The sequence below is a fragment of the Felis catus genome, chromosome D3 (genome assembly GCF_018350175.1).
Source record: "Felis catus isolate Fca126 chromosome D3, F.catus_Fca126_mat1.0, whole genome shotgun sequence".
NCBI lineage: Eukaryota > Metazoa > Chordata > Mammalia > Carnivora > Felidae > Felis > Felis catus.
Window position 1 is genome coordinate 3,007,355 of NC_058379.1, and position 11,664 is coordinate 3,019,018.

General features: G+C 56.1%; 1 long non-coding RNA gene across 1 annotated transcript; it reads left to right on the forward strand.

The window, feature by feature from the left end:
- Nucleotides 1-3,966: 3,966 nt before the first annotated feature.
- On the forward strand, nucleotides 3,967-10,663 carry LOC109493121. Its single transcript, XR_002737144.2, has 2 exons — nucleotides 3,967-8,521; nucleotides 10,133-10,663. It is a non-coding gene; the product is annotated as an uncharacterized LOC109493121 (long non-coding RNA).
- Nucleotides 10,664-11,664: the final 1,001 nt, after the last annotated feature.

Below are 11,664 nucleotides of genomic sequence, written 5' to 3' on the forward strand. Positions count from 1 at the left end.
CCATTGGATGTGGGTGGAGCCATCAGTCAAGACATCCCCTCCAAGGGGCGTCCCCACAGGTGCCCTCTGTTCCTGTGACCTACCCCGGTTCTGCTGCCTTGTTCCTTCCTCTCCAGCCTAAGTCCAGAGTCTCAGCTTAACTTTCTACTTCGTAAGGTACCCCTTAACCTTCTTTTTTTTTTAATTTTTAAAAATGTTCATTTATTTTTGAGAGAGAGACACCGTGTGAGCAGGAGAGGTGCAGAGAGAGAGGGAGACAGGATCCAGGCTCTGAGCTGTCAGCACAGAGCTCCACATGGGGCTTGAACCCACCAACCATGCGATCATGACCTGAGCTGAAGTCGGACACTTAACCGACTAAGCCACCCAGGCGTCCCACCCATAACCTTCTACGAAACCCCTTCCATCTTTAAGCTGGTCAAAACCAACCTGTCACTGACAACCGAAGAACGCTGGAAGAACCCCCAAAGATGCTCCCCTAATCTTCCAGAGACGGTGTGAATCAAACTGTGAGATGGTAACAAATCACACAAATGGAATTAGCTGTCTGCAGACACGCTTCCTGGAAGCAAATCTTCCTGAAAAATACAGCTCCGACAGAAGTTATTGATGAGATGCGAGTGCCTCTATATGTCACCAGGAAGCATCAACCAGGCAGAAACTTCTGGAAGTATGAGATGCCTCCCATGTTAGGAAAAGTCCGTGGAAGATAAAATGCTGACTCCTGTGAGTGGGAAGCTCCGAGAAGAGGGGCCTCAGACCGAACACGGCTGATGGGTGGTCTCTGCAGCACCGGGCGCGTGGTGGTCGGCCTCCCCGCAAGCCACCTTCCCCGGGTCTCGCGTGCACCTGCGGGCATCCGTCCACACAGCTCCGCCACACCCGGGCCGCCATAACCAGAAGGCGGGACTCCCAGGGCAGGCACCACCCAGACGCGGCCCCGCTTGGTGCGGACACCGCAGCCGGTCTCAGACACGTCGTCCCTCACGTCACCTGCTGCAGCGCAGAGGCCGGGTCTCCTACAGAGAACCTCTTTCTCTTCCTCTTCCGGGCCCTTCCGGTAAATGTCCCGGACTTGAGCCTCATTGGCTCGTGACTGAGCCATGTGTCTACCTCCGAGCCAATCACGATGGGCCTGAGGCTGCCACCTTTGGATTGGCTGGGCGCGGGTCACATGACCCCCTTTGGAGCACAGCTGTGGTGTGTTAGGCGGTTTCCCGAAAGGAGAACCGGGGAGGCTGTGACGAAGACAAGGGGGGCGTTCGGATGTCCGCTGGCCTGGAAACCAGGTCCCCGGCTCGTTTCCTCGGCTGAACAGAAAGACTTCCTGTAGGCGGCGGAAGGCGACCTCATGTCGCCCGGGGCCTGAAATCGCCCCATTTCTCTGCAGCTGCCAAGCGGGGCGAACTGGATTTCACCCTTCCCAGCCGAAGGGCCCTTCCTCCTCAGCTGCATGGCTGTCCTGTCCTGCTGCGTGGCTGTGCGGGGACACAGAGCCCACCCATGGGGGCAGGTGCCTGGCCACCCCTTCCCACCTGCCCGTCCGCCTCGCCCCCGACACCCGGCGCTTCCAGGAGCCCCCTGCCCTCCCGGACCTGCTCTCAGTCAGGTAACCTGGTGCTGCGAGGCCCACGGAGGCCGAGAGCGGCAGACGCGACACGCCGATCGGGGACCGAGGTCGTGACGTTTTCCTGTCCTCAAACTGTACGTGCTCTTTCCGGTGCAGACCGGACAGCCAAAGGGCGGGCGGGGTGGCGAGGGTGGACATTTCGGTCACTGTTGCCAGCTGTGCACAGGATCCGTGGGGAAGCAGGATGGAGGCCGCCTCCTCACGCCTCCTCTGTGCTCCCACGGGTCATCCCACGGCGATGATGGTGACTGAGCTTTGAGGCAGCGCAGGTGCGCACAGAGGCGTCTGCTCACCCCTGCATGGCCTCTCATAATTTCAACAGACAGCATGACTTCTTTTAGGTGAATGCCCTCAAGAGGCCGCTCTGAGCATTATGCCCAAAACTGAGCCCTAGTAATCTGACCACTCTCGGGACCGGAATGGGGACGAGGGGTCTGCAGGCCGGATCCCTTGCCTCCATGTGTTCTCAGCCCAGAGAGAGGGGCGCGGCTCTGGGTGGGATGATGCCTCAGTGGCTCCTCCATCAGCACCATGGGCTCACACAGCCACATCCATTTACTCATTCACTGACTTGCTCACTCGTCCATCAAGCTCTGAATCCTGCCGGCCACATGCCATGGTCAGAACCAAAGACACAGAGACTTACAGTCAAATGAGGAGACCAGTAATTACAGTCCAGGGTGATTTGCAACCCCCCACAGAGCATGCCAGCGTCCACGAGCTGGGTGGCTTAAAACCACAGTTTACTCCCTTGCAGTTCTGGAGGCAGCAGATCTGAAATCAGATCAAAGTGTGGGCAGGGCCATGTCCCCTTCAACGCGTCCTGCCTCTTCCAGCTCTTGGTGGCCGTAGGCATTCCTCTGCCTCTGTCTTCACGTGGCCTCCTTCCCCCGATGCATCTTTCTGCCGCTTCTTTCGTATAAGGACACCGGTCCTTGACTTAAGGCCCACCCTGAATTCAGGATGACTTCATCTTGGGATCCCTAACTAATGACATCTGTGAAGGTCCTGTTCCCAAATAAGGTCACCCCTGGGGTTCCGGGCGGACGTCAATCCAAGAGGACCTCTTTGTCCCACTACAGACAGGGACGACTCCGGGAGGAGACGAGCACCCCGTGGGGTGAGGAACGGGACCAACCTAAGGAGTGTTCTACCACGTTCTAGGTGGTGTTAGAGCTCCACAGAAAAGCCGAGTGCCAGGGGTCCTACCTGACAAACTAAACTCTGCACCTCGGATCTTGACAGCTTTTCTCTGACGACGTCTTTCCCGAGTGCCGCGCAGTAGGGAGACGAGGCCCGTGCACGCGTGTGCCTGTACGTGCGTGTGTGCGTGTGTGTCTGTGTGTGCAGGGAAGGGTCCAGAAGCGGAGCGGCCCGTCAAGCAGGACCGAGATGACTGTACACAGTGCCTCCCCTCAACCCCTGGTTTTAGGGGCAAATCCGAGAACACCGGCCGTCTGCCAGCTCCTTCCCTGCCCGATCCTGGCGGGCCGTCAGGAGGTGTGGGCACGGCCTGATTGAGCAAGAGCGCGCCTGTGAGAGCTCCCTGTTCACTGTGTCGGGCGGTCAGACACGCACTTGTCTGCTCCTCTCCTGGCTGACGGTGGAGAGCTGGGTGGCAGTGTGGGACGCTGCCTGGCTCCCCGCGTCTGAGGGCTGGAAGGCTTGGACTTACAGGCAGAGTGGAATCGCCCTCCCAGGCGGGATGGGAGCACAAAGCTGGTGGCCGTCAGCTCCCTGGGGGGCAGGCCCACAGCCACCTTAGCCCGATCCGTGACCCCAGGGGGCCTGCCTCCGGTGGGGGAGGTTACGGCCACTGTGGGTCTCCTGCCTCAACCCGCCCTTGCTGCAGAAAGACGGACCCTTGGGATTCGAGGCTCCTGCATCGTGAAGGTAGGTGACGTCGGCGCAGCCTCAGCTGGGCGCCCAGCCCCCGCCCAGCCTCACAGACCGTGTGTCACGCAATTCTCTAGCAACTCGGGGATACGCTTGTCTGTTCTTCAGATGCCCCTCAAGCACCTGCCGCGGGCCGGGCGGGGTTCACGGCACTGGACGCAGCTTCGCCAGCGTGACTGCTTTTCCGGAGTCGTTGTGGTGAGGGGCGGGGAAGGGGCACGCAGCACAGGAGCAAAGCGGTAAACGGACGAGGTGGTTTCAGATCGTGCCACTGGGCCACACATGAAAGTCCTGGGGCGGATGGCCCTTTGGAGGAAGTGGTGTCTCCAGAGGGTGTGACATTTGAGCCAGCCTTCCGAGCAGAGGCGGGCTGGTTATCACAGGAAAGGGGACCCCGAGGGCTGACGTGCATCGTGTCTAGGGGTAGGGGAGGTGGGGCACGGGGCGGTGCTGGGGCGGGAGACTGGGGCCCTGGGCAGGGCCACCTGGCTGTGATGGGGATCCTTCTAAGTGCAAGGAGAACTCCTGGTTGGACCGGAGCCTGGTTTGCAGCTCGTGCAGGGTGGCTCTGAGTGCTGGGTGGAGCCTGGACATGGAGGGGTGAACGCGGAGGCCAGCCGGGAGAGAGGGGCGCCCCCTGCAGGTGGGGCACGTAAGCACCGCGTCTGCAATTTACTGGTGTCCAGACCAGGGACCAAAATAACTTAAAAATCACCACTCCAGGAAAACAGAACAGCCAGCCTTGAGTCCGGGAGCACCCCGAGGAAAGGACCAGCCGACACCTAAGTGTCACGAGCTGTGACTCCCCGGGGGCCAGATGGGGAGGGAGCCCGCGAAGGAGCAAATTCTCCTAAATTCGCCCACGGTCTGAAATTCAAACATGAGCCATATGGCCGTCTCTGATCTGAGCACCACAGACCTACACACTGCAGACCCCCAGCTTGTCATTAACCAACTGAAAAAATGTCACATCTTTCGAAAACAAAAATGACCTTTGAGGGGATGTTCTGGCTGTCAGGAGGACCGGGCGGCCGTGAAGAGCAGGCTCCCTCTCAGGACCCGCCGGGCCGCTGGCGAAGCCGCCAGGCCGGGAGGCGAAGGCAGCTTTTGTGGCTGACTGCAGACGCTGCTAAGCGCAAAGCTGACAGACCCAGCTGATGGGCACGTGTTGTGCTGAGGTGTCTTCCTGACCTAAAAAAAGCCCTCAAATTCCGATTATCCTTCCCTCCATCTAGGTGGCCAGATGCCACAAATCCCTGCGTTAGAAATTGCTTTCGGTTAAGATGCTTTAGGTCTTAGGTGGATGCCAGTGTATTCCCAGGGAAGAGGGACTTTAATCCGTTATTTTCGACAAGATTGGCCGTCATTACTCAGCAAGGTGGCACACAGGGCTGGTACGTTTTCTCTGGGGATTGGGGACAGTGGCGGGAGGGGAACGCCTTAGTTGAGGTCCCCGTTACAAAGGAGCATATAACCTTCCAGGAATGATAAAAGGGGCTTTGCTAAAACACTGGCGATTTAGAAGAACCCCTAAGTGAAACGCGGACAATTAACTTCAGCAGATTCGCTGACACTTGCTCAGAGGCAAAGAAGGTGAATGAGCAGGAGAAAGAAAAGCTGTGCGTCCCGGATTTCCCATACAGGGACAGCTGCGGAAGGTTCCGGCACGGTGCCTTGTAAGGGATCAGCAAGAATGATTCTGCAGAGCTGAGAGCAGAGACCCAGACGGTTATTTAGACACCTGTGCTCCCAGCAGCGTTGCTCACAACGCCTGACTACAAGGGGACAGGATTCGTCCAGAAAAGGAAATGAAATGTTGACACTGTGCTACGATGCGGGTGGACCCTGAGGACATTGTGGGCGGTACAGTAAGGTGCAAGGACTGGGCAGGCGAAAATACTTCCCCGAATGGTCCTGTGTTGGCGCCTCTGCTCCGAGGCACCAGGCACCGTGGCTTCTACTGTGTATGCCCCTCTCTCGGGCTCTGCCTCACTCAACGGATTTTCCCGCCCGGACGGCATCCCTGGCAGTCGGGGCACAGCCTCGTTCTGAGTAGTTCACCCCAGGCTTCGGGCCCTGGTGGCATCTTAAAGCGCAGGAACAGTTTGAGGCAGCCTTTTCTAAATTCTAGCCCGGGCCAGAGACTGCACGCTCACAGAGCGTTCTGGATCTGTCTGCATCTCGGAGCATGACCTGCGGGCCACTGGCTCTCGTAGGTGTGAGCTGCACCAGCCACGGACTCGGGAATGCAGTCCCCATCTATCGTGCTCAATGCGTCATGCTTCCATCCCCCTTGAAGTCACACTGACACTGATCCCAAGAAAACCTGGGCTCGTTTGCTCCTGTGGTAGAAAAATAAAGGAATATGGCGGGGGAAAGGCAGCACCAGAAAGGAGAAGACAGAAGTCCCACAGCAGGCTTTGTGAAGGATTTCCTGTGTGACATCAGGCCAGTCACCTTACCTCTCTGAGCCCGTGTGTCCAGTGAGGAGTCTGCATTCCCTGAGTGTGACCGAAACAACGTTCCCTAGAAAGATTTCCTTCCCTCGCTGCCCCCTGGGCACACATGCTTTTTCCCCAAATGCAGTCTGTCTCCACCGCCTGCTCGTCACTGACAAAAGTAGTGACTTACCTTCACGGGGCCCGGCCTCTGGTGGCGGCCCCCGAGGGCCCCCGAGGAAAGACCACTTCGCGGCTCCGCGGCACAGCCGGGTTCCAGGAGGCACGGAAAGGCTAGGTATCTCGTCCAAGGTCACACACGAGGAGATGCTGGGGCTGGGGGCCCGTGTAAGCTGATCCAGTGCCAAAGCACGTGTTCTCATCATGCGCACCCTGCTTCCTCCAGGGACAGGAGCGTTTGGTGGCTCACCTCCTCGTTCAGGCTGCACAGTGCTCTTCTGGATCTCTGTCACTCCTCAACCCTCTTCTCTTGTTGGCTTTGCCAGACCGATCCTCTTCCAACGCCCAAGGTGTAGTGTCGACGTTTACAGGGTTCCTGCGTGTGCCCGGGACTGTGCAAGGGCCTCTGTGCACCCTCACCGATCTGCAGTCCCTCATCCACAGTTCCCAAATTACATAAAATATGTCTCTACGACCCAGAAATTTTTTTCGGAGGTTTGTGGCAAAAGTATTTCCCGGTGTAATAACGAGGAACCGTGTAAAGTGTTCGTTTAGCACACTTACTGCAATTACGTTTGTGTGCGTTTTGCTGCGTAAATGTGAAAAAACGTGTCGTGATGGGGTGCTCCCCCAGAAGTGGGTACCACTGCGTGTGTTACTGTATGTGCACGTATATGTGCCTATCTGGCCACACACGTGCTGTGTTGACTCCCTCCCCCCCATACCCTCCGCGTCACGGCCCGTCTCCCCTCTCTGAGGCCATTTGTTACGACAGATGACTTCTCTCCCGCGAGGATCCAAGTTCCGTGTCCCATTTCCCTTCGACAGCCCTCGGTTTCCGGGAAAGCCTCTTACATAACCTCGGGTCTCTTTTTATTTCTGGAGAAGTCAGCTGCGTGTTGCCTTCAGACCAGCAAGGCCCACGGGGCCTCATCAGCGCCGGGCCTAATGAAGGAAGATTTTCCACAGAGTGCTGATTTATTTTCTTCCCTCCTGAGGTGTGAGCCGTGTGGGTCAGAATAACTTACCCTGCTCTACTGAAGAGAAATTATGTCTCGATGGTTCCCCAAAGGACAATCGAGTCCTCCGTCCGTATGTAAAGGCGGCCGCGGGAATGTTCCGTTCCAAAGCCATAAAAACAGCACAGGGTGTACCTCATTATCATGCTTACGGCAGACTGACTCCTTCCTTAACTGTAAACTCTCCTGACATCTCCAACTGGGATAATTGCGGTGCTTAAGGGAACTTTTGGCCTTGCTAAAAATACTTAGCCACGGTCTGCACAGCAAGGGGTGCACTTACAGGTGATCCAGGAAAGCCTCTGTGGCCAGCAAGTGCTAATTCGTCAGGGAGCCCTCCTGGCTCCCACGTGTCTTCGTTCCTCCTGCGTCGCCGTCCACCTCGACCTCACACCCCTGCTTCCGACGCTAGGGAGCCTAGGGGAGCTCGGTCCTACCCGGCGGCGAGGGGGCAGGAAGGAGATTCACCTGCTTCGTTTGGAGACTATACACGCTGCTGCTGCCTCACCAAACCCCAGTTTCCTTCTCTGTTGGGAACGCAGCTCAGCTAAAGCTCCTGGTGTCCCGGCAGCCGCATAAAGCAAATGCCTGAGATTTGGTCAGTGCACTGCACACGGACACGGCATATGCCGATGAAGGCCCGGCCCGGAGAAGCCTGACTCTTATTCCCCATCCACCAGCTGGACGAAGAAGCCTCGAAGGAGGACAGAACCACAAGGTGGAGAGGACCTGGGTCCCAGAGTCACCATGTGGAGGACGGCCTCTGTGCACCTGCCCAGAACACGAACATGACCACTGTTAAATCACTTAACCCGGCCCTGACCAGGCGTTGCCCATATTCACGTTCCAGAAGTCTTCCGCTGGGATCTGGGCATTGCCCGAGATGCCCTCGTTGAGATATTCTCCCTCTACCCTGAACCAGCTTACCCGCCTCTTTAGTTGTTCAGCAAAGACCATGTAGGCTCAGTCGCCCTCCCCGGGAATACGGAGTCCGGCTGGGCATCGGCTACGCCATATTCCACTCACATCACCCTACCAGAGGGTGGTCCGTGCAGCTGTTAGTGCCCAGAGAGGAAATCCCACTTATTTCTTCCTAATCCTGCTGTAGCCGAGAGAACGGTTTTATTTCCATACCCCAGAACCCTCCCAGGTGTCCTGGGCTCTTACACTCTTAGGAGTCATTTGAACCCATCTCGGAGGTGGCTCTTGCAAATCAAAACCAGACATCTCACCGGCCATCTCTTGGTCAGACGTCCTCGCTGGACGGGAAGGAGAAGTAAGTCTGGGTGCTGAACCAGCTCTCTCGGGGCTTCTGGATCGTGTCAGTGGAAGAGACTCGTTATCTCCATCTCGATCCGGTATGCAGAGGGCTTCTGGTCCCTTCTCCTTCCCCAGCCGGTGGGAACTTTTACATACATGGGGGCAGAGAAAAGCTGGTCTGCTAACGTGCTTCGGGGGCTTTTGTACCAGCAGCCGTTGGGGATAATAATCAAGTACCAGGTTGTCAGTCGAGAATTTACAGCGATACCAGTGGGTGCAGGTGGATGTTTCCCCCAACCACCTTTACCTGCCTGGGTGCAACCATGTAGGAACGAGGGTTAGATTCAGCTGGGGGCGGTTTTTCCCTAGGTGAGTCTAACACATGGGAAGACAGCCGGGAGAGTTGGGGGGGGAGGGCAGGGTGTAGCAAGAGCCTGGTGATTACCATAGAACGTGCTGTCTCAACTAGGTAGGGAGAGCGGGCGTGAACAGCAGAACTGGGGGGACTGTGCTGGAGGGTCTCTATCCCAACATGTCACAGAGCCGGGGGTGAGGTGGGGGAGTGGTGGTGGGGCGGTGAGGGAGGTGGCCGCGGGCTAGCAGGACGAGGGATCGGCTGTCTGCAGAGAGCATCTCAGCCCCTATCAGGTAACCATTCGTCTAGTTGGGGTCTTCCTGGCGGTCTTTTGGGCGCTTATGTAGAACCTTATGTAGGGGAGGGAATTCGCATGAGTGGTAACGTAGCGTATCATGGAGTTTTATCAGTGTTAACGCATATGTGCCTACCTTATTTATTTATTTTTTTTTACGTCTGCGTGGTATTTCACACACTGTTTTTACCTGTTTACTTAACTATTCCCCTGTGGGTGTACTTTTAGGTTAGTTTCGATTTTGCATTATTAGAGATGATAGCCAATCTCAAAAGGCCCATCACATCTCTCCATTTCTGTCTTATTCTCAAAAACAACAAAACCAAAAACCCAACACCTGTACTGATGGAGAAGCGGTCCCAGTTGCCAGAGGCGGGCGGGCGAGGGTGGGAGCATAAAGGGAAGGAACGCCCGCGAGGGAATTTCGTGGGCCCTGGCTGTGCTGCTAGGTCCAGAGTCCATACGTGTGTTAAACTCAGGGAACTACAGAGGAAAGAAGGAGAATGTTGTCTGCCAATTTTTTTAAAGATTCGGTTAATTTTTAAAAGTTAGCCACTTTTGTATGTGTCATCCTGACGGCCGGTGCACTCGCGAAAGTACCCTCTCGAGTGGCCTTTCAGAAAGGGGGTCGCGGTCCCAGAGCATCGCATCCTTAGTTTCCGTCTTTCCCGCCTCACTGTCTTACAAAGTGATGACACCCATGGGCTTTTCTTGAAGGCAACGTGGCCTGAAGGATGCTTCCTGCCATGCAGTCTGTGGAAAACCTCCACAGAGAATTGGAAATCGAGGTATTCGGAATCCTACAGTGACGCCAATCTGTTTTCCAACGGCTGTCCTTTCTTTTTTCCTGGTTTCCTGCCTTTTCCTGCCTGGTTTCCTGGTTTCCTGGCTTTTCTTGTTTCCTGCCAACGCGGGAACAGAGTGGGAAAGAAGAGTGGAAGGGCATTAGAGCAGGGGTTGAGACCTCGCGTACCTGCAGGGCATAGCTGATAACACAAAGTAGCAATCGTAATTAATAATCGTAACAAATAGCGGAAAACCCTTACGTGTTGCTTTCAGGGTGGTAGGCGCGGACAAGCTGCCTTGCCTGCTGCCAATCATCTGAGCTTCACAGCCGGCCTTCAAGTCCCCATCCTACAGAGGAGGACACCGAGCCATAGAGAGATTTGAGCAGTGCACCTGCTGTCACAGCTAGCAGGCGGCCGAATCAGGACCGAGCGGGCAGGGCGGAAGCGTGCGCCACACGGAGGCCGCAGCCGGAGTCCGCTCTGTGCACCTGCTGCCCCTGGGGAGGGCATATTCCGCATCCTCCTGAAAGGGGTCAGAAAGGGGGTTTCCTTACGAAACGTCTCAGTTAAGTATTGATTCAGTTAGATCACGTCACAACCTCTGGATAAGAACTGGGTAAAAATGCGGGCTGGAAGATGCTGACGGCGACCTCGTGGCGTCTCGGTGACTCTCGGAGACCCGGCTGGCGGAGCTCACACAACGCTGGCCCTCGGTTCTTCTGACTGCGAACCCAGTGCGCGCGTCACTGCGTAACAGACGTCAGCAGACCCCCGTGACATAAAAATGAAATGATGGACCTTTTGTTTTCGTTTATTGTTGTCGTTTATTAATTGTGATATAGGAAACAGTTTATGATGACACTTTAATGGCTGGCTAACGGTTATAATTGTTGCCCGTGGACTGGGTGCCGCTTGCGGCTGGGCTTGCTCAGGAGTCTGTGCTCGCCTCCCGGCCTGCTGGGGGCCGGCCTGCCGCCTCCTCGGTGTGGACTCCCCTCCGAAGCCTCGGCCGGTTACTTTAATGAGAGCCGAAGTGTGGGGAGAGCAATTAGGCTTTCAGAAGGGCGATTAAGGGAAGTGGCTCATTGACACCTGACAAATTCCAACTGTTCAGGCCCAGTTTTAATCTTTGCTCCTATTCCCAGGGAAACAATCATCTAAGGAAGCTGAAATTAGAGGCCCGGCACCATCGGGAGTTAATTCTATAGACCGCAAACCTTGCAAATGCTGGAAAAGTGAACAGGCTTAGCAAAAATGGAGGCTGGGTGCTGCATTAATGGCCCAGAGAGGGTTTTCCTGCCTTCCTCCAGGATGTGCGGATTCGCGTGAACAGGACAGAACAGTGGGGCGCCTGGGTGGCTCAGGTGATTGAGCGTCCGACCCTTGATCTCAGCTCGGGTCACAATCTCAGGGTTCGTGGGTGGACGCGAGCCCCGTGTCGCGCTCTGAGCTGGCAGAACAGAGCCCGCTTGGGGTTCTCTGTCTCTCGCTCTCTCTCTGCCTCTCCCCGATTCTCTCTGAAAATACATTTTAAAACTTTTATTTTTTTTTAAATTTTTTTTTCAACGTTTATTTATTTTTGGGACAGAGAGAGACAGAGCATGAACGGGGGAGGGGCAGAGAGAGAGGGAGACACAGAATTGGAAACAGGCTCCAGGCTCTGAGCCATCATCAGCCCAGAGCCCGACGCGGGGCTCGAACTCACGGACCGCGAGATTGTGACCTGGCTGAAGTCGGATGCTTAACCGACTGCGCCACCCAGGCGCCCCTGGGAGCATGATTTTCTATTTATAAATATGCCAT